Below are 25,000 nucleotides of genomic sequence, written 5' to 3' on the forward strand. Positions count from 1 at the left end.
CTTTCTGTCTGTCTGTCCGTTCGTCTGTCTGACAGACAGACAGACAGACAGAAAGGCAAACAGCCAGACAAGTGGACAAAGAAACCATTCAAAACAATACCCTCCACCCCCTCTTGAGGAGAGTGGACATGTGAGACTGCATAAGCATAATTGCATAATTTTGAAATGATAAGACAAAAGACAAAAACAGTCATGACAAAATGAAAGGCAAAAACATCATGGTAATTAAATCATGACACACAGGAAGAAGACAGAGAAAACAACAACCATAAAACAGCAAAACAATGGAGCACAATTATAGCTAGGGAGGGATATGAATTATTGTTTTGGATGCCAAAGGTGAGAACAGTTGAAAAACGAGGAGTTGCTATTGTCTATGTGCTTGAGAAGGAAAAGAGAGAGTGCATGAGAAAAATCATGGGAGAGAGAAGAGAGCACAACAGAGATAGAGAGACCTAAGAGTGAGCTAAAGCGAGAGAAAGAGAGGGTGAGAAACTGAGAGATGGTGAAAAAGAGTAAGGAGAGAGAGAGAGAGGCTGAGAAAGCTAGCCTGATAAACCAGTCTAAATGTGAGATTGGATGTGTAATTTAGTCTGGCCCTGATGAACGATACATCCGAAGATTGTTGATGAGAACAACCTGTTGTTTTTCAAACCGTGCCTGTGCCTACAGGCCGGCGCTCTGACCACTCAGCGCTATCTTTCTCGTTGATGTGCTTTCCCAACGTTGTGAGCTTCGTCGTTACTCCCTCAAAACACCGCCCGCTTTGATTCAAAACAAATTCAAAACAAATCTCTGTGTTGTGATTGGTTTGCCAGATTTTTGGCAAGCCTGGTAGATCACTCAAACGATGCGAGGCCAGACCACTCGCAGCCGGGTGGCTGGTTTACTAGGCTATGAGAAAGCAGTAACTGATACACACTCAGCTTTAAATACAATTCGGTGTGTTGTTACTGTGCTGTGGTGCATTTTGTCGAGTGATTTTAAATTATTCTGTGGTGAATGAATGACTGAATGACTGTTTTGCACGTCTATGAGAGAGAGAGAGAGAGAGAGAGAGAGAGAGAGAGAGAGAGAGAGAGAGAGAGAGAGAGAGAGAGAGAGAGAGAGAGAGAGAGAGAGAGAAAGTTGGAGGTGAGTGAGTCTGCCGTGAACGGATGACTGAGCGCTGATGACTGGCAGAGAGCTGAGAAGAGATGCAGCATACTCCAGAGATGCCTGACAACGCACACTCAATCATCATTCAGCCTACTCATCACTCATAGGCATGCGCACACACACGCGCGCATGCAAACACACGCACATGTTAACACACGCACATGTTAACACACGCAAATGTAAAAACACACGTATGCACCGACACACACGCACACACACACAGAAACAAACACACACACAGAAACACACACACACAGAAACACACACACACACACACACACACACACACACACACACACACACACACACACACACACACACACACACACACACACACACACACACACACACACACACACACACACACACACACACACACCTCCAATACTATACATATTCCTTTCACATTCCTTCCAACTAAATCTGTTTTATGCTGCCATTTTTAATCACATTTATCAGTTACCAGTTATCAGTGCACATGTGCCCATTTACACACCCACCCACCCACACAATTAAAGGGCACACAGATATCTAGTCAGGCAACAACACCAAAGATGACAAAGATCCATGCTAAATCTGTGTTATGGAGACAATTTTACACACATTATTCAATCCCCATACACATGATTGCATGCACATACAAACGCCTACACAGACACAGACACAGACACACACATGCTTGCACACATACAGTAAATTAGGTGCCCACACACATACACATGCACACACATGCACACCAGCACGCCCACACTCACCTGCACACACACACCTGCACACCAGCACGCCCACACTCACCTGCACACACACACCTGCACACACACACACACACACACACACACACACACACACACACACACACACACACACACACACACATACACATACACACACACACACACACACACACACACACACACACACACACACACACACACACACACACACACACCCTCTATTCACTTCTCATCCCAGTCCTTCCTCATGTTAGAATTACATTTACTTAAATTACTGTACTTTTAAAGGTCATTTTAAAAATTGGTGCTTTTAATTACATTTTGGCCCCATTATTTTACTTAACTACATTTGAATCTGCCCTGAGTAATGAGTGAAATCTGATTGATTGAGAAAATGAAATGCAGGGGAAAATCTGCCGGCCATGAAGGGAAATGATGTGATTGCATGTGTTGGATGGCTAGCCAGGGCCCACCAGTCCCATGTCATTGGTGCAACAGCCCAATTAGTCTGACCGTACACAGTAGAGTTTCAAGTACATTCAAGTGGATCGTGCATGGATTTCTCAATCATCAAACATTCAGAGCACACCCTGGGGACAGAGGGAGGAGCTGGCCAGCCTGGACACAAATCTAAAAATGTTCTTTTTTAGGAAATAAACAACTCATTTATTAAGTAAATTATTAAGACTTATTCTTGAGTTGAAACTCACAACTGGCATTTAAACAATATATCCTATATCCTATCTCCTATCTCAAGGGGCTATCCCCCTAAACAAATAAATTGAAATTGAAACAAAACCCATAAGGCTATGTCCTTCGGCAATTGTGAATGGAAGGTCCGAGACTCAAACGTAATGAAATCCAGATCCCGAAGTTTGGAGAAATGGGATGTCGGACCAATGGGCCCCAACGCTGAGTCCACCCATCCTTTTGATGCTCCACAAAATTCCATGACTGAGACTAGCAAAGATGGCTATTTGAAATTCATATTCATTTTTGGGGCAAATTAAAGTTGAGCATTCCAACTTCTACACTGCAAAATAAGCAAGAGTGGATTGATTGATAGCTTCAACTATTTTATACATACAGGCATTTACATAATGCACACCGTCCCACCAGTGGAACATTTTAAAACTCAATGAAAAGTTACCTACGATAGTATTACGCTACTACTATGACATCACACAAGGCCTTTAGTAATGCACTACAAATTGGTCATTGATATTTTGGTAACAGCAAATGTATAATGCTGTGGATAAAGGCCCTCTGAGAACATAGTTGTCAAGGCAGCTTGGCCAGACCAACGGTTGCAGAGGTTTGTAGTCAGGGCCGGCCCGAGGCATAAGCGAACTAAGCGGTGGCTTAGGGCCCCCACGCTACCAGGGGCCCCCTGTGAGCAGCAAAAATCAAGGAATTTGTTACAGTTTGTAGCCTATAGCAGTGGTTCCCAACTTTTTCTGTAGAGATCCATATTTTTGCCTATAGGATTATGAAGGATTTGATGCTGAGGAGGTGGTGGTATGGGGGCACCGGATAAAATTTTGCTTAGGGCCCCATAAAGGCTTGGGCCCTGTTTGTAGTCACAATAGCCATTGGATGAGGGCTGGTGCAGAGACAGACAGAGGTCACAGAGGGCGCTATTCAAGAAGAAAAGTTGATAGAAAAGCCAATTGAAAGTAACTAAGTAACTTTCACTCAATTGTTTTCTTTTAATCGAGTACTTTTCCTTTTACTCTAAGAAGGATTTAAACCAAGTTAAGTTACTTTTACTTAATTATAATTTCCACTACTCTTTCCACCTCTGGCACACACACATGCACACACCAGTGCACACACACACACACACACACACACACACACACACACACACACACACACACACACACACACACACACACACACACACACACACACACACACACACACACACACACACACACACACACACACAGGCGCACGCACACAGGTTGCAGGTGAATTTAGATGGTGATTATTTCACTTGAGGTCACGCTCCTGCAGTCTCTGTTTAATTGTCTCACCAGCTGTAATAGAAACCATCAATCACGCATCAGCTATCACATGCTCACTCCTGCACACACATACAGTAACACGCACGCACGTACGCACACACACACACACATGCATGTCTGCACGCGCGGGTGCATGCATGCGCACACGCACACGTTTGCACGCACGCACGTTTGCACGCACACACACTCACACACACACAGCATAATTAATCAGGAGAAGACAGGTATCACCACCTTCCCAATCTATTCACTTCTCACCCTAGTCCTTCCTCATCTTACACTTTCACTCTGATCCCTCGTTCACCCCCTACCCTCCCTCCCTCCCTCTGTCTGTCTCTCTTCCTCCCTCCTTCCCTCCCTCTCTCCATTGCATTATCTATCAACCTGCCTAACCCTTCCATCATTTAATTTAACTCCTCTCTCTCCTTTACTCTCTCTGCCTCTCTCTCTCTCTCTCTCCCTCTCTCTCTCGGATAACAAATGCATCTGTCATGAGGAGGGTGAATGAAGGAGGGCAACTAGATGAGTAAGGATGATTATGATGATGGAGGAAGTAAGTGGAAGGATAAAGAATGATGATATTTACACTGAGACGTCTGATTGAGCGATCGAGTTAGTAAATAAATAAGTAATGGGTAGAGAAAGCGTGTGTGTGTGTGTGTGTGTGTGTGTGTGTGTGTGTGTGTGTGTGTGTGTGTGTGTGTGTGTGTGTGTGTGTGTGTGTGTGTGTGTGTGTGTGTGTGTGTGTGTGTGTGTGTGTGTGTGTGTGTGTGCGCGCGCGCGTGTGTACGCGTGTCCTTGTAAGCCTACATACACTATGTGGCCTTCTCAGAGTGAAATCAAGGAAAATAGGGACAAAATGGCATTGGACTATTATGTGAGTGTGAGTGACCATGCACTGTTTGTCGGGGACTGTCATTGAAGTACTTACTGATAATAGCTACACTATAATTGAGTAGGAGGTCTAGAACATGGATCAGAAAAACATCACCGCTCGATTGCCTGTGTGTGTGTGCATGTGCGTGCATGTGTGTGTGTCTGAATGTTCATGAATGTGTGCATGTGTGTGTGCCTGTGATTTTGTGTTTTTCTATGTCTGCTTCTCTGGTCTGCGTGTGCCTGGTAGTGTGTGGGTGCGTGAGAGAGGAGTCTCAGTGAGAGCTAAGGGGTGGTGTGGAATAGTGATCGCTGGGCTGTATGCTCTTACCTCTCTGCCTCAGGGCATCACCACTGGCCAGAAGATCACGATACTCGTTAAATGTTAATAACCTGGCAGACAATTCTGGCTCCTTCATGGTCTGTCTGTCTGTCTGTCTCTCTCTCTCATGAATGTACCGGTATACTCACACATCATCTGTTTTGTTTCATTATACTTTCATCCATCAGTTCTATAACCTAGAAATGTAGAGGCCAGGCTACCTAATGACGACAGAATATCATACGAATTACATGGTCTGATAACCAATCAAATAGGCATATGGGTTGCTTGGGCGGAAGTTCAATTTTTTTCAGAAAAAAACATGGCGGGCGTTCGCACGACTTCCATCGCCAAAGTTCTTGCTTAACTTAAACAGCCTGAGTGATTATAAATGTTATGGCCGCCACGGACTGATGTAGAAATGCACCATGAATTTATTTGACACAAATAGGTCACTCCATATTATTATTTGATCATTCGATGTTTTAAGCTAGCCGGGTAAGATGACGTTAGCATTTTACAGAACCAAGATATTATTAGACCACTTCTTGTAGAACGACATCATGGCTGTTAAATGTTAGATAGGATCAAAACACACCAATAACCAATTAACCCATGTAGACATTGTGTTATGATATTGGGTGGGTTATGTGTGCAAACAGCAGTCAGTTGTATGCAATCTCGCTGAGTCTGGGCTGGAGAGACTGGGAGTCTGATACCTGACTACTGTGTATGAATTTGGATGGAAAGCAACAGCTGCCCCGCTAGGTATTTCCTGGAACTATTGCCAGCCACGTCCCTCAGTTTGCTGTGTGGGGATTCGGTGTGACTGGTTGTTTGCGCATTCTTATTGTGTGGCGTTGAGTGCAGAGGCAATTTGACAGACAACTGTTTATCCCGCCCACACTGCCACCGAACTCCACTAGACATCTTTTTGCTGTGGGGGTTTAGCTCGCTAAGCAATCAGTTCCTTACACTTATAAAATAGCTTAAATATATTTGTATCTTCATGCTGAAACTTTAGGACCAGGCGTCATTAACATAACCCCCATATTAACTAATGTACAGTGTGTATTAAGTGATTTGTTCTTCATTTCATTTTGCATACTTTGGCTGTTGAAGGGAACTATGGGGCTTAGGGCTTAATCTCTTTCTTTCTTTCTTTCTTTCTTTCTTTCTTGCTTTACTAATTGTATTCCTATATTAACTCACTGATGTAGTGTGTGTTTTGTATCATGCGATCCTTTCCTTTGCTGTGAATAGCTTAATTGCATTTGCATCCCTGACTGCGGGTCAGTTAGAGGGAACCGCAGCACCACTGACAACTGGTGTTGTGCAATTAGCATCTGACAGCAGAACATTGCAGGCAGCGTTAGCAAGGACCCCCAGGGTTAATGGCTGCTACATGGGGTGCAGCAGAGTTAGCGAAAACATGGAGAGCAGGTGTTTGGCTGCTAATTGTGATTTCTATTAACAGCACCATGGGGGCTGATAGAGAGGGATATGAGAGAGAGGGAGGGAGAGAGACGGTGGCATTTTTTTTGCATTGGAATCTTTTTTTAATATTGACATCAAGCAATATTCTTCTTTCGCAATTGTGTATGCTAATCCATGCCCTACACATACAAGTAAAAGGCATTCCCTTAGAGAGAGAGAGAGAGAGAGAGAGAGAGAGAGAGAGAGAGAGAGAGAGAGAGAGAGAGAGAGAGAGAGAGAGAGAGAATTCCTATGCAGTCACAGGTGGCCTGCTGGTGCCTGCTGGTGGTACTCAGGTCAAAGAGAATCACCGGGAGACTGGACACACGTCTGTCTGTCTGTCTGTCTGTCTGTCTGTCTGTCTGTCTGTCTGTCTGTCTGTCTGTCTGTCTGTCTGTCTCTCTATCTCTCTCTCTCTCCCTCTCTCTCTCCCTCTCTACAGGAGCTCAGTGGTTCTCATCCTGCCGCATTTAAGTATGTTTGATTATCAGTAAATACAAAAGTATTACCTGTCTGTAACCATATACAGTACATTACACACTTAAAAAACAATTCAAGATCAACTATGTGAGTGGAAGAGAGGATTGGAGTACATGGTGTTCTGTGTACCACATACAAATAATTTTCAAAGTAGAAGACGAAATACATTCTCACAACCTTTTAACCAATTCATTATATAACTTAATTATATAACTGTATCCAATGTCATATATGTTTGAGTTCGATGATGACCGGGATGATAATGATAGAATCGAACATTAACTCCACAACTATATGCAGCAATCAGGCTCATTGCAACCTAATAGAATCATGAGCGATCATTTCCGCTGCATTAGACTAAAGTTCAGGAAATCTGTCCATCTAATTAAGTCCCCCATTTCCCTGTCCAATATGGTGAGGCCGTCCTCACTGACACATCCAGGAGTCATTGGCCATCATGCAAATGAGTGAGGCATATTCAGACAGTCAGCACGCACGCATGCACGCACGCATGCACGCACGCACGCACACGCGCACGCGCACGCGCGCGCACACACACACACACACACACACACACACACACACACACACACACACACACACACACACACACACACACACACACACACACACACACACACACACACACACACACACACACACACACACACACACACACACACACACGTCATGGATCCAGCATTCCACACTTGGCAAGGAAACCTAACAGAACAGCCCAGACATTCCAATTGATCACATCGAGAGGGGGCAGCTCAATATTTGCGCTCAAAGTTTTACCGCATTCACAAACAAGTCAATTACAAAAATCATTGCACCTGCAACTTTACGTTTATAGCCAGACACTAATAGCTAGTTTATAGACATCAACATTAGAATGCTGTAGAATTGGCGGGAAAGAGATGGACACAACAAAAAATTATATTCTGAGGGGAATAACTTTTGATCTATGCTCAAATGGCTGTGCACACACACACACGCACACAGACACACAGACACAGACAAAGACACAGACACAGACACACACACACACACACACACACACACACACACATACACACACACAGAAAGGTGTAAATTGATAGAATCGGGATGAATCACAGGTCCTAGCAGGCTCATTAATTAGCTGTCTGACTGATCTAACGAGAGAGAGAGAGAGAGAGAGAGAGAGAGAGAGAGAGAGAGAGAGAGAGAGAGAGAGAGAGAAGGAGAGAGAGAGAGAGAGAAAAAAAAAACGTTCTGCTATACTGCAATAAATATGAGGGCCTGAGGAAAATCTTCTTCCTCAAATTCCAAAATATATATCCACATTTCAAACGCCTCCCAGAAGCGGAAAGGATGCCGATTGTACTTGGCGAAGGGCCCTCACCAGATCTTGCAGCAAAATGTGTGCTTGCATGCCACAAAATAATGGACTCCAGCCACAGTAACATTCTCTAGAGCGTCCACATGTGTGTCCAAACATACACACATACACACACACTGGTAGGCACACATACACACACACTGGTAGGCACGCACGCACACACGCAAACAGATCTTTTGTAAATGTAACACTATTCACACTTTTGTCTTGTTATTTGTATGCCTTTCCAACACTATCGTAACAGTCATGCTAATAAAGCACAATTTGAATTTGAATTTGAGAGAGAGAGAGAGAGAGAGAGAGAGAGAGAGAGAGAGAGAGAGAGAGAGAGAGAGAGAGAGAGCACTACCTCAGGAGCTTGGCAGAGAGGATTCCATTTACTGCTCAACACCTGGAAGTGGTTCAACTACAGTATATCTTGCTGAACATGTGAATAACAACATGTACTCTCACAAACACACATCCATAGTACATGCAGGGAGATACACACATACAGTATGTAATACTATGTATACTGTCGCAACAAACACACACTGTCGCATATACTATTCTCTAAATATTACTGTCTGTCTGTGTCTTTCTCTATCCTTCACTGTCTATCGGTCTCTGTCTCTCTCACTCTCTCTAATAGGCCTACACACACACACACACACGCACGCACGCACGCGCACGCACGCGCGCGCACGCACGCGCACACACACACACACACACACACACACACACACACACACACACACACACACACACACACACACACACACACACACACACACACACACACACACACACAGAGTTGAGCAGAGATGTTTTTCTGGTGTCCAAAGTAATTACAGCTATCATCAGCAAGCTACTTCAGTGACATTCTCTGACAAATAGCGTGCTGTCACACAAGCTCGCGAAAACAGGCCACCTCTCTGCACACGCCACAGCTATTTATACACATTTGTCATTATTTTCCACGGTTTCATGCTGAGGAACAGAGACCGTGACTCCAGGGTGAAGGCTTTAATGGCAGCAAAAAGACAACCGGCACAGAAATACAAACCCTATGAACTTCTGGCTCATACTTCTGGTGGTGGATGGAGAGAGAGAAATGCACAGAGAGAGACCCTACGCAACAAGAGCAAGAGAGAGAAAGAGAGAGGGAGAGGGAGAGAGAGGGAAAGAAGGCACTGAGTGGGCATGTGTCTTTACTCACTCACCCAGTGCATTCGGATTGTCATGGTTGGGTCTCAGAAGGGATCAGATCATATGGAGGAAGCAGAGGGTTCAATTACCCGACTTCAATGGCAGAGAGAGCACACTGCAGAAGAGACTGGTAGAGAGAGCATCTGCCTCTCTCTCTCTCCCTGAGGCGACTTTAAGGCAGCTTTCAAGCCTGAATGTCTGTACTGTATGTCAATAATTTAAATGGGTTACACAGCACTTGCGACGAAAAGGTGCCAGACATAAACAAAAACTGCGAAATTTTTGAAACAGACATGTCTGCACGCTTAAATCCTTTTCGGATTTTTGATTGGCAAGCCTAAGTCTAAAGACCTTCCTCAGGGCATGTCAAAGCCTGGAGAGGAAAAGTGGATCAGGAAAGACTGAAGACTGGCAAACAAACAGACAGCGAGAGGGGGTGGCAGGGATAGCGAGAGAGGGAGAGAGAGAGAGAGAGAGAGAGAGAGAGAGAGAGAGAGAGAGAGAGAGAGCAAGAGACAGAGACAGAGACAGAGAGAGAGAGAGAGAGAGAGAGAGAGAGAGAGAGAGAGAGAGAGAGAGAGAGAGAGAGAGAGAGAGAGAGAGAGAGAGAGACTTAGTTGTTAACCTTGCCTTTCCTCAAAATCTCCTTCCCAAAGTTCAATACCAGAAAGTGCCTGAAGCAAATGCAGTATGCTTGTACAGACAAGTGCACCTTCTCAAACATTCACAAATGTATTGATTGTATCATTAAAAACACACATACACATGATGTGACCATAAAAACCATATGTGCATACAGTACAGACACTCACAAACACTATATCACACATTCACTACGTTTACAAGACGGTTTTAATTCCAAATGAATAATTCCAAATTATTTTTTTTTCTCAAATTTACTTTGATCTTTCATTTGATTCCTAATCAAGAAGTGTTTACATGACGTTTTCAAAGCGGAATTAAGCTTTATTCAGAATTAAAGTGAGTTAATTCGCAATTAAATGTCTCATGTAAACGTAGCAATCAATCAACAACAATCATGAAAGAAGGCTAGCAGCAAAGAGTAGCTCATGGGGCATTCCGGATCCAGTGTAACAGTGACAGGACAGGCAGCAGGGGGTGGAGATGGCTTCATTTAAGCCCAGGCTGATGCAGCACTTTGGGGGAGCCCCGCATCCCACAGATCCCCCTCCACCACCACTACTACTACAACCACCACCTCCATCACGCCCACAGGAGCTCGGAATAAGATGATGATGGAACCAACCTCAAACAGCAGACGAAAATAAGCACTAGGAAGACATATCACTGCCATAAAATTGTGTGGCACAGTGCAGAAAAAAAAACTTGCGGGGGTAATCATCTTGTGCTTACCCTGCTACTTCATCTCTGCACACACAAGCACACACACTCACGCACACATGAACACACTCACACACAGATGCACACACGCACACACACACACACACATGCACACATACACAAAAACACACACACATACACATACAGTACACAAACACACACATACACAAACACACACACAGACGCAAACGCTCGCACATAAACACAAACACACACACACACACACACAAGCACACACACACACACAAGCACATACACACACACACACACACACACACACACACACACACACACACACACACACACACACACACACACACACACACACACACACACACACACACACACACACACACACACAAACGCGCAAGCACGCACGACCACACGCCCACATGCACGCACTTCCCCCTGTCAGAACTCTGGAGCCTTGAGCTGGGCCTTGAGCTGGGCCTTGACTTCAGTGCACTTCACCCACCCACACAACAACTGTCCAGCTGAAGACTCAACCAGTGCCCTCACAGGGGACAAAACTGCTGTTATTAAAACACAGTACTCCAGGGGAGAGAGAGAAAAGTAGAGAGCGTGTGTGCGTAAGTATGTGTGTGTGTGTGTGTGTGTGTGTGTGTGTGTGTGTGTGTGTGTGTGTGTGTGTGTGTGTGTGTGTGTGTGTGTGTGTGTGTGTGTGTGTGTGTGTGTGTGTGTGTGTGTGTGTGTGTGTACTACAGTTGTTATCATGGGTGCCGCGAGGGGGGGAAAGGTGTGACAGATTCTAAGGGCCCGAAAGCACTGACAGTGCCCCTAGAAGGATGCTGATAACATAATTTGTCATTTTAGGGGCCCAAAATTTGAGTATTTCATGGGGCCCAACATTTTTAGCGGCTCCCCTGGTTGTTATACCACTACTGTGAGGACCACAACCATTTTGGTCAGTCCTCACAGCCATTGAATATGTTGTTTTGTTGTTGATGAAAAAACTGCGGGAGCAAAGAACTTTCTGACAGGTTAGGGTTAGGGCTTGTTTTGGTCAGGTCACAGTTTAGTGTCTGTGTGTGTGTGTGTGTGTGTGTGTGTGTGTGTGTGTGTGTGTGTGTGTGTGTGTGTGTGTGTGTGTGTGTGTGTGTGTGTGTGTGTGTGTGTGTGTGTGTGTGTGTGTGTGTGTGTGCGCGTGCGTGCATGCGTGCGTGTGCATGTGCGTGCGTGTGTAAGAGACAGAGAGAGAAAGAAGGAAAAAAGGGTAGGGGAGCTGGGTATGGATGCACTTCTCAAGTCAAGTCAAGTGTCAAGTGGGCTTTATTGTCAATTTCTTCACATGTGCTGGCCATACAAAGAATTGAAATTACGTTTCTTACTTTCCCAGACATAGACTTCTCATGGGAGGTAGTCCACTGAAGTCATTAGTTTTGGGTTGTGCTGTTGGTCAGGGAGCATGTATCATCTGTGATCATTGATTTCTCTTTCATATGTTGTTTATCCACACAGCAGCACAGTGTGAATGTTAGATGCTAACTCAATACACTTATTATGAGACAATAAAGGTTTCAGTTCCAGTTACGTGTCACTGACAATCCGGTCACAGATATGAATTGACAAGTGAGACGTGAAAAGAGTTAATCAAATCCAACATCTGATTTTGGGGGACGTCTCTAGGTGTTGCATATTAACACTGAATGATTTGCTGTGCAATTGCCCACAGAGACCCAGGTTCCAATCTAGCCTCTTTTCATTTAATTACATTATATAACAAACTTAATTTTCACCATGGGGGGCAGTAATTACATACAGTACGTGTACTACATTGCAATACATTACATTGCAGGTGGTCATCTGTTGAATCTCGCCATTGGCATTTCTATTGTATCTACACATGCATGAACTGATCACATAAATCGCTGATTTGCTAGCCTACTTTAGAAGTATGGAGTAACTTTACATAATGCTAGTTTGTTCGTAATATAAGCCAAGTCCCCACCTCATTAGAAAATACCGTAGATAGGTACACATAATGGCATTACAAAGGAAGCCATATAAATTATGTGTATAAAAGTACCCACATTCTTCCTGCAAACAGAGGCTTCAAAACTGCAATTGTCTAATCTCAAGACCAACTCATTAACCACTAGGCCACAGCTTACAGTTTCTTTCCTCCGCCATCACTATCCTTCCAAAAAACAAAAGCATTGAAAAGCCAACAAATATTCACTTGAAAAAAACTGTGTTCCTAGGCAACACTGTCTCACACTGTTTCATGGAGCCAACAACTAACATTTTGTTTTATAACACCCCATCCCAGTCAGTTGCGTCTGTCACGATATGCCAAAGCAAACTAGCTTTTCAAAACATTGTTTCCAGACACGCCCTCCCACTGTTCCAAGTGCCAATCTGGCCCCACATGAATACTTTGCTTTGATATTAGCATGTACGCGTCTTCTTTTAGAATTTTTTAATAATATCACTGTCTGACAGCAAACCTTAAACACATGTAAAGATAAAACACGCATTACAGATGCCAATGAGCATGTAATCCATTCAAATCCACTTGATCAGTGTTCAGTGTGGTTGAGTGAGAGCACAGCATCATGCTGTCACGCCACCCCACGGGGGCACTGTGTGGTTGGTTATACATCATTAATCTCACAGGCACAACACTACATGCTCTACCTGTAATGGACAAGTGTAGACAGGCTATATTAGTATGGTGAACCAATTACTCAGCCTTCTATTTTTTACTGGAGGTCTGGCTTGAAACTGTTTGAAAAAGACAGAACTGGGCCTCAGACATGGGTCAAATAGTTAGGCGCTGTACTTTTATGGCAGGGACCCAAGTTCGATTCCGACCAGGTCATTTCCCGATCTTCCCTCATCCCTCTGTCTCACTAACTGTACTATCCTAAAAAAAAGCCCCACGAAATATATAGTTTTTGTGTGTGTGTGTGTGTGAGAGAGAGAGACCGAGCGCGCGCGAGAGAGAGAGAGAGAGAGAGAGAGAGAGAGAGAGAGAGAGAGAGAGAGAGAGAGAGAGAGAGCGAGCGAGCGAGAGAGAGAGCGAGCGAGCGAGAGAGAGCGAGAGAGAGCGAGAGAGAGCGAGAGAGAGCGCGCGAGAGAGTATATACATATGAGTGCAGAGAGTGTGAAGTGGAAGACTGAAAGAATGGATGAAACAGATTAGAGAAGATTAGGTCCTCTGCACTATTCCCATTACAGGTTCTGCCAATTGGCATGAGTGTGAGCAGTGGGCATAACTGTACTGACATCCACACATGCTGTGTCATCATTAGCTGACTGCTAGCACAGAAACCCAAAGGAGAGGAACATTTTAAGAGCCAGACCTACTCAGGACCATTTGACCACCTCGAAACACTTCCAGAAAAAAAACTTTTATGTCTATGACAGGAGAAAAACACATCAAACGTCAAGAATAGTTGAATTGCTTTTCAGAGTGTGGTGTGTGTTTTTTTTTCCTCCGGAACTTTTCAAAGCCATCACAACTGTTTGTCTGTTCCCTTTGTCAGGTTTTCTGTACTGTTCTTCCTGTCAGTGTTCCTTCCACTCATCTCAGTTCAAGCGGAGTTCAAATCCATCCAACCATTTAGGTGTGAATTGTCAGGCTTAAATATTCAGTATGGTAGTTTTTACTTTCTATTTATTACACATCTGCCATTTTAAAGTGGGAAGATTATATTATGTAGGCAAAACAGGCTGTGCAAGCTGTGTAAGAGATTGTCCACATTCTGGCAAGGGAAAAGGAAGTGTGTGTGTGTGTGTGTGTGTGTGTGTGTGTGTGTGTGTGTGTGTGTGTGTGTGTGTGTGTGTGTGTGTGTGTGTGTGTGTGTGTGTGTGTGTGTGTGTGTGTGTGTGTGTGTGTGCACGCGCGTGTTTGTGTGTGTGTGTGTGTGTGCGAGAGAGAGAGAGAGAGAGAGAGAGAGAGAGAGAGAGAGAGAGAGAGAGAGAGAGAGAGAGAGAGAGAGGGAGAGAGAGGGGGGGGGGGTATGTTGCCTGGTTAACACCAGACCTAATCACAAGTGTCTTTCAGATTGAAACGATTGTGTAGAACTAAAGGCAGTATGGGAGTTCCCAGGCTAGGGGGCATGTGTGTGTCTAAAAACACATCTGGCTGTGAAAGTCTTTTGCTGGTGTCTTGAGTGTGATTTCCCCTAACTAAGCTTTACTGATCACTCACTTCCTCACGCCAACTTCCCCGCTACACACACATGCTACACATGCACACACTCTTGCACTCCACCCTGCCCATCCATTACACTTACCACCACCCCATCAACACACTCTTGACCCACAACTACACACACACACACACACACGTACATGAACAAACACACACGTACATGCACACACGCGCACACACGCACACACGCACCCACGCACGCACACCAGTGCTTTACACTAACTTTTTCGCTTACCAGCCATTTTGGCTAGTGGTTTTCCTGACTCACTAGCCATTGGGCCTTTTCACTAGCCATAATTTTCTTAACCATCATAGCAGCTTTAATGAATTATATAATAGGCTGTAATAATGTAATGTAGGATAATATAACATTATATAACATAAAATAAAATAAAATAATATAATATAATACAATATAATATAATATAATATAATATAATATAATATAATATAATATAGGGCCTAATAACTAGAATTGTTGTTAACTGGTCCATGCATGCATGCATGCTATAAGAACAGATTAACTTATCTGAGGAATGGCATAGCCGTGCAGAAACACCAAGCACAGTGTTGTGGAAGGGCACAAATGTAAGCTACATGAGAGCAAAATATTTCCGTCTTTGATCTGAAGGTCACTTTCGATGCGCAAAGTAGATAGTGCAAAGTCATTGCCAAGCTTTGCATGTCCTCGGTCATGGATGTGGAATAACACCTCTTCTGGAATATTTTCTCATAAAAGTAGGCTATCTACTAGAAGGCACACACATATGCGGCCGGTAACTACAGAAGGAGCTACGACTTCCTTTCATTCCGTTTAATATTGAGTTGTTTAAAATATAAACGGACGCAAAGCAAGATGGGCACATGCGAAGGGACATGGGACATGATTTTGTACTGTCTGGAAGGCTACTACTGCGCGTTGTTTAAGCCCCGTTTGACAGTCGGGAACAACGGCACAAGAAACGTATTAATAAGAAATATTAAGGCAAATCAGAAAATGATTTAAACCGAACATTATTAATGCCGCATGTGTCCTTGTCTTATCACTGCGCTAGTCTCAAGACTTTCACAAGACTGAGGTGTTCTCCTCTCGCCTTGGTCATTTTAATGTCCACTACTATTATGCATTGTACTAATGACAGATCCCAAAACAGGTCAGTTCAGATGAACTTCGCTACTTTATTTTCATGTGAAGGTTTTCAGTGCCATTTCCAAACGCGCGCTGATGTGCCGGTAGCTCGTTGCTGCCACTCATATTCGCAAGACTAGCTCTGTCAGATTCCTCTGGTGCGTGAGACACAGGTGACACGTGACACAGGTGCTTCATGGGTATTGTAGGATAGCGAAATCGCATTGCATTGCGTTTGTAGCAAAGACGGTCCGAGGGAAAAAACTACAAAATGCGGTGCCTCATCATTTAGAATAGTGACGGACCCGCCAGAATGGCTAGTGAACCTTCGGTATCTACTAGCCAACGCCGACTTTCACCCGCATTTGGCTACCTGGCGTGTGTTAGTGTTAAGCCCTGACGCACACACAGAAACAAACACACACGCACACACACACACGCGCACACACACACACACACACACACACACACACACACACACACACACACACACACACACACACGCATACGCCTGACCCACAACTACACACGTGCGCACGCTTTCTCTCCCCGCCCATCCATTTCCAACCCCCTCCCCAGAGGATCAATTTGGCGCTCTCGCTCATTAGTCTCTTCTCACAGGTGCTCCATCTTAAACACTGCTGAGCAGATCCTGCAGACAGAGAGCATGCCAGACAACCCCCGCCCCTACAACGCACACACACACACACACACAGACACACAGAGACACACACAAACCCTTCACTACACACTGCTCAATGAAGACATCAAGACAATCAAACCTAGCTAGAGTAGTCACTAAAGAGCCTTAACTGCTAGCTGTTTAAGCTGAAACTTAGTACCCTCTGAAGTAGTTATTGAAGTTTCAAAGTTGAGTCTGAATATGTTTTATCCTCTAATATTTTTCTGTAATTTAGTATTGATGGACTGTGTATATCCTACCAATATATCCTCTCAATAAACCATTGAAACTGCAGAAAGCAATATTGGGACAAGGCAGAAATTAACCTCCGGTCTCTCATTTCTAACAGCTAGCAAGAAACGAGAGCCACAGGACGTTCTCTTTACACTTTCTTCAGACAGTTAGCCAGAATCTAATCCAACAGTGTGAGTTACGATGTCATTAAAGCCACTTTATGGAGTTAATGTTTATTGCCTGAGTTGAGCTGGGCCTGAGCACCCGCTGGTGTGTGATTCAGACTGCAAAAAGGCCCAGAACTGATTTCTCCACTGAGGGAAACTTCCAGAATGTCACCGCTGCGCATGGGGCACCTAAGTCCAGGGACAGTTATAAGCATAGGCTGGCTAGGCGGTCGCCTAGAGCGCCATGTGAAGAAGGAGCGCCGAAATGGCGCTCTCTGATGCATAATTTTGCGATATGGAGGTTTTTTTATGAAGTCGCAATCAACAAAGCGTGGCGAAAGCGCTCCTCACGGCAAAACGCCCCTCAGCCAATAGTAATATTGCTTTCAACTGTCTCTGGGAAGTCTGTGAACCAATAAACAGACAGTCCTGAGAAAGGGGGCGGGACGAGTGACAGCGTGCGCTCTATTTTGAATTCGGAGATTCACTCGAGAGACAGAGGGCAAGCGCAAACAGCAATGTTGCTCTGCTGGGTGGATAATTGTTATGTTCTCATTAAACCAGTCATTGCATGATGCAAGAGTTGCAGAGGGTGTTTTGGAATTATGTCATTTAATCAGCAACCGTTTGTGATCATGGACAGTCTAATAGTTATCATAACTAAGTTATGAGGCTACTGTTTGGAATTAGAGGGAAAAAGAGCTTTGTTTTTGATCTGAGAAATCGCTAGTTAGCATGCTAACATTAGCCAAGTATGCCAAGCAATGAAATCCAGTAAAGTAGCTGTTAGTAGCCTACTCACTAACACCCACCTGACATCATAATACTTGCTTAGGTTGACAAGCAATGTAAAGTAATACTGGTGCAATGTTTAAAACAATTGTAGCTGCCATATCTCCTTCCATCCACTTGAATGAATTACCTGCTTGTTGTAAGCTTAAAAACATTGTTTCCAATAGGCCTAGGCTACATGAATCATGTAACAGAACCATGCACAGCATGTTTTCATGCTGCGTGATGTAGCCTAGTATTGCAGACAAGTGAGGCTATTTACTATATTTTGTATATTATGAAATTCAAAAGCGTGACAGCTCTTCTCCTTTCTCTCACCCTGTCCCTCCAGTTCAAACACATAGATAGCCCCCTTCTCATTATCCTACTCACAAATGCACCACTATTTCCAGTCCAGAAATGAAATTGGTTTGGAATCATAGACAGCACAAATGTGTAGCTTATTAAAATTGTAATGCTGCCATGCTTTGTGATGCTGTAGGTAGTGTGGATAGGCTATCAATGCAGACCTCCTTGATATAGGCCTATTGTCTACACATGCATTTTACATGCAAATGTAGGCTACTGTATCACTCTCCTGGCATTTCAATTCCACATTACAATTCAAACACATTGATAACCTCCCTCTCATCTGGGGTTGTTGGGGGCACCACCACCATCACATCCAAGACACCACACAGTGAAGCTATACTTTCATGCGACTCAATCTGATGTGTGATCTGTGTTGGTCGCCTGTCAAAAAGAACCAGAAATCCATTTGATGCAAAACGGTTATTGTTCTTGATGTTATTTAGTTAAGCTTACTACCGGTATTAGGCTACTCTTGTGTTCTGTGAGGTATAAAAAAGAGGGTTTTTTTTTTCTCAAAAGGTTGGGTCGGGGGGTTGGGGGGGCGCCAGAACTCAAACTCGCCTAGGGCACCAAATAAGCCAGAACCGGCCCTGCCTAAGTCTCCACCCCTTCCGGGCGGCTTGTGGGGCTGGCAACGGAAAAACTTTTGACTGGGCTGTAATGGACTGATCAAAGCTATTTTCCGACCCACCTCGCATTTCCCCGTCGATCACACATATGCTGTGCCTCAGAATTAATAACAACCAATGGTGTGCTTGTTGACTTCACTTGGCAAGCGAGTTTTGAGTTGTGTGTGTGCAAAAATATGTAATTATTTGGACTACACAACAGACGTCGCATGTCCGACGTGCAGCCACTTAAGCCACGGTGCAGCGGTAGGGTTGGCTGTGCCTCGGTTCACGTCAGATATGCGAGGCGCACGTGTAGTCTCCAACACAGTTTTGCACAAAAGCTAAAATAACGTTTCTTGCGTGTTGAATATGAGTGGTCTTACTACGCAAATCCAAACCTTTCATATTCACTGTCATTATATGTGAAATCTGGAGCACATGCCAAACGGGATGAGGATTTAGCTTGACTCGCTCCATTAACTCTCATTCAAAATTTTGCGACCTCCAGCCCCATAGATCGGAAGTAGAAGGGCGTGACTTAGGTGCCCCATAGAAGCGGTGGAGGCAGGAAAATGCTCGAGAATGCTTGAGAAGGCACTATGTTTTGATGTGATTTACTTTCATTAATTTACGTAATTGCCAGTGTTTGGTAAAGTAAGAACATTATTCCTTTCACTGCAATGCTGAATCTCAAAGTGTGAGAGGTCTGCAGAGTTACACTGTTAGCTAAGTTATCACTTTTGATGAGCCTGAGAATCCAAATGCCTTGAAGATGTAGACAAATCCTGTATGCTTTTGACAGATGAGCCAGAAATAGTTATCCTTTGCCCTTTCATTTGAACGTTAAATTCCTCTCACCAACACACAATAAAATGTCTTACAGTACAGCTGGTATGAATCCTACAGTGAGTGGTTAGCATACAGTATATTGCTAGGGAGGTTAATTTTGATGGCAACACAGATCCAGATGTCATAACAGCTTGTTCCTCACACCTATTAAGCTGTCACGTATGTCACACCTGGCATTTTGCAAGCTGTCTCGGGAATTACTAACAATGACATCCAGGCATTCTAACCAACAGTGACATTATAGCAGTGTGGTAAATATGACACAAGTGAAGCGTGCTGTTTATTGTTGTCTTATGAGTAATGAGTCAGGCTCAATGCTGAGCATGATGATTTAAGGTCATGTGATTATCCTCCACCACCACTTCTTCCAGTTCACAAAATCCTCTCTTCAAAGAAAGAAAGAAAGAAAAAAAGATAAAGAAAGAAATAAATAAAGAAATAAATAAAGAAAGAAAGAAAGAAAGAAAGAAAGAAAGAAAGAAAGAAAGAAAGAAAGAGAGAGAAAGCAACAAAGAAAGAGAGCAAAGAGAAGAGAAGAGAAGAGAAGAGAAGAGAAGAGAAGAGAAGAGAAGAGAAGAGAAGAGAAGAGAAGAGAAGAGAAGAGAAGAGAAGAGAAGAGAGAAAAGAACATAGCAATCCCAGCATAGTTGCAAAACAATATTAAACAAATAAAAAAATGGTATTTGTGTGCTTTAGCCTTCAGATACTTATGTGGCCACTGACACCAATATTGTACAGGCTCATTTATAAGCCAGTTAAGCATTCTACCCAATCCCACCGCTCGTCTCAAGAGGCATATGAAGATCAGTGCTGTGAGAGAAATAATAAAAGCACTTAAGGTCTTCAGCTGGCAAGGCTGAGAGAAGAGAGGTCTGTTTAGAGGGAACATGAAAGTATGGTAACACCAGAATAGAGAGAATACAAATATTATGTTGATTCTCATGTACTGGTAATGTACATCAAATCAACTTGACAGAGGTTGTTAGTTAACAGAAATAATTTCCAAAGGACAGTTTTAAGGATCGAAACTCACGCTCAAACAACTTTTCGGAAATTACAGCCAGTTTTACCCTTGAGGCTTTTCCACTTCAAATGCACAGATTGTGTATTGAATGAATTCTGAAGCTTGGTAAAGTCCTAAAGACTTTACCAAGTCCTAAAATCATGGTAAAGTCCTAAAGACATTTGGGTCACTCAAAAAGTTCAGGGTGTTTCAGAATGCTGAAAATGTATTTTGTAATTATAATTAAACACAAATGGTTAGCATGGTAGAAAGTTATCCGGGTGTCATATCACACCCAAGAGACTGCCTTGGCCAGGGCCCAGTGCTCACTTGAAAAAGATCTATCTCAATGTGAATTTGTTCCCTGGTTAAATAAAGGTGAAATAAAAAGTAGTTAACTAAACTAGAAACCTTAGGAAGCAATTTCTGAATAGGCCTCCACCTTGCACTGACATAGCCTACCACTGAGTTGTGAGGTACGATTAAATAAAAGGAGTTGATTTAATGCCACCCATGACTATGCTTTTAAACGGTCCCTCAACGCAGAGTAAAATATCCCCCAAAGGACAAACAGAGTGATAAATGCCACAATATAAAGATGTAGGCTATTTCAGCCAGTCGACTAGTTTCTAACAAACTCACAGAACGAGTGGAGTCTGTAGATGTTCAGTGTCACCTGTGGACACGTTGGATGTTGCCGAATTGCTCTCTCCTTCTACATTTACCTAATAAAATCAATCACTTTGGCATTTATCGTAATGAAATGAACTCACTACTCGAAGCCACTACTCGAAACCACAGTTGCTAACTAAGTTAGCAACTTTGTTGCTTGCAATGCGATTTCCCATTGGCAACTACCCAGGTTGCTAACAACTACGCTTTCGAGAAACGTACCCCTGGTGTGTTATATAACATGTTTAATGTAAATCAGATTATCGTTAGGGTATTGGTGAGTTCATACCTACTGTATGGGCAAGGTGGCTGGTAAGTAGGCATTCAGAGACATACAGTAGCCTATATAGTTTCTTTTTGACAAGTCTGAAAAATGTTACTGTATCACTGTGTCCTATATTTCTCTGCAATACACCATAAATTAATTCCTGTTTCTCTGAAAGCACATACACATACTCCCACACAGACAGGGAGAATCAATTTTAGTCACATTGTGTCAGCTCCTCATCAAACACACAGACATAAGACGGGAAAAAAACAAAAAGAAAAAAGACAAGACAGACTGAGAATAATTGACATGATATTGCTGCTGAACTGTGGGTGCAGTGAATCCGCAAGCTTCAGCACAAATACCTTGAAGCTTAGTGTTGATCATGTAGCAGTCAGAGGTTGAAAAGAGAGACAAGATTAATGGTAGACACCATTCTGCTGCCTCTGCTTTTTCTACCACAGGATAATATACAATTGATCAAAACTTAATTCAAACAGTCCATTTGGGTTTATGACACAGGAACAGAATAAAAGTCTACATAACTAAGCACTGATATCCACCCACTCTGCCAGCCAGACAGGTAGTATGAGATGTCTTGACATTTTCATTTTGCCCACATCGAAAAATCTATCATCATATGCATTAAATTCAGCACATTCTTGGCATCAATGATCTGTGCCCACTGCCAAATACATTTTAATTTAATATCTTTAGAACGGCAACTAATCCTAGATCATTTTCTTTCAGAATCATGTTTTGAAAACCGCAAGGATCTGCAATTTTGTTTTAAAAAAAGTTCTATATGTAGTATTGCATTGATGCAAACAACATTTAAACACTCAATTGATGGTACAGCCAACTGGAAAAACAGGCATTTAAATGTCCACAAATGCTCCAAGGTTTATATACAGACCAAGGCCTTGCTTTCCTCATATAAAAGCCATCTGCCCTCTACTCACACTGGGTGACCTCAATCTGAACTCTTCTTCTCCTTTGTTGTCCTTCATTGTGGAACATGCCACAAGAGTTCACAAGAGCATGGCCTCACCTCTCGACCTTTAAGTAGCTTGTGAAGACATATGTATTTCTTGTAAGTGTTCCAAAACTAACCATGACTAACACTTGGTGTGTGTGTGTGTGTGTGTGTGTGTGTGTGTGTGTGTGTGTGTGTGTGTGTGTGTGTGTGTGTGTGTGTGTGTGTGTGTGTGTGTGTGTGTGTGTGTGTGTGTGTGTGTGTGTGTGTGTGTGTGTGTCGCTACAGTGTACACAGCAGTGCAGAGTGCCCCATCTGAACTGTCAAGAACAGAAAGGCTTTCCATTGACAACTAAAAGCAGAGCGAGAGAAAGAGAACGAGAACGAGAGAAAAGGACAATAGCAAGCAAACACACACACACACACACACACACACACACACACACACACACACACACACACACACACACACACACACACACACACACACACACACACACACACACACACACATACACACACAGTTTTGTGAAGCAATAACTTCACACTTTCCACAGTTAATGACAAAAGTTTCAAAACCTTGGAGGTGGGCCATGGAGGGGGCCCATTTTGATCCAAAAATGTTAAAATTACACTTCGGAAGAGATGGAAATTGTGTCCGCTTTGACCGTGAAGCTTGAACAATCACATTTGCAATGTGTAGTCAGGCCAGACTGGTGTATTTTTTGTCAATACCAAACATATAACTTGTATGACATTTTTGGCAAGATTTTATTGGAGCTCTCTCTCCATCACAGGTCAGAGACTGTTTTCACTGCGAATATCAAAGGCAATTAACGTCTCCCACAAGGATGCACAGTGTAGTTCACACACACACACACACACACACACACACACACACACACACACACACACACACACACACACACACACACACACACACACACACACACACACACACACACTTTACTAATCTCACCTAAGCACAGTAGCCACCTTTCAAAGGTCAGACCGTTTTTAATTATCCCTTCACAATGCTGACATTTGACAAAAATTGCGATTATAACAGAAAGCCAGCATCAGAAGAGACATGAAAAGAATAGGAATTTGTTTCATTTATCTGTAATCTGATTGATAGAATAATTAAAGATAAGTTCACATCCATTCATTTGTGTGTTTCCATTGATGACCCTGTTGATTACAGTTTTTCTCAATTGGTTTTGTACATTTCTCACAACAGAATAATCATTCTCAAAACTTCTTGTTCAATTGTGACTTCCTGCCGTTACCTGTGCACATGGTAAAATACGTTTTTCATAGTTTTCAGCATTTAGCAAATGCTTTCGTCCACCATGCAATGGTTGTGTACAATTCTCAGCTTTTTCGTACATTATCAATTGCTTTTGTCATATCACTCAAAAAGCTTTGCCACTGAATGCATGAAACTATCGCACCCCCCAAAACATTTAGGCCCTAGGTCATAGTTTAAGTCTTGACATGCAAAATGATTTACCAAGCTGTCATAATGTGATAAGCACTGTATAATTTCCATTGGATTTTTGTCTATAAATGTGATCTGAATTGGTAAATTGCTCGCAGGTAAATATTGACTCTCTCTAATCAAAGGCAGTATAAGGGATAGAGAAAACAGGCATACAATACAACAGTAGGCACTGTACTGCATTATATTACTCGTTGCCTCATGTGGCCTTTATAATTACGCTCCAAGCAAAATTACAATATTTCCCTATAATTTCACAAGACAGTAAGTGCACTTTATACAGTATCAATGTATTGTTTCAAATTTATTTTGCTTTACAGTTCTAGATTTTTTTTTCACATGGGCTTGCAAGACAAGTAAAAAGGGATGGTAGAGGGCGCATTTTGACACCTCAACCAGAGTTTGCTATTTTTCCTATTTTGCAATGAGAAAACCTATCAATAAATAGGTCATAGTCTAAATGTATATATAGGACAATCTTATCTGATCAATGTAATATAAAGTCGGATTTACAACATTTCCCATCCAATCTAAACAACATTTTGCTTCAGAAAAGATCCTCAAGAGTGTACTAT

At 43.0% G+C, this 25,000-nt stretch overlaps 1 protein-coding gene across 1 annotated transcript in view; it reads right to left on the reverse strand.

The window, feature by feature from the left end:
• Window positions 1-25,000, reverse strand: part of asic2 (acid-sensing (proton-gated) ion channel 2) — a 536,993-nt gene that overhangs the window by 299,177 nt on the left and 212,816 nt on the right. The gene's annotated exons all lie outside the window — the stretch shown is intronic.

The sequence above is a fragment of the Engraulis encrasicolus genome, chromosome 2 (genome assembly GCF_034702125.1).
Source record: "Engraulis encrasicolus isolate BLACKSEA-1 chromosome 2, IST_EnEncr_1.0, whole genome shotgun sequence".
In the NCBI taxonomy this organism is placed as follows: Eukaryota; Metazoa; Chordata; class Actinopteri; order Clupeiformes; family Engraulidae; genus Engraulis; species Engraulis encrasicolus.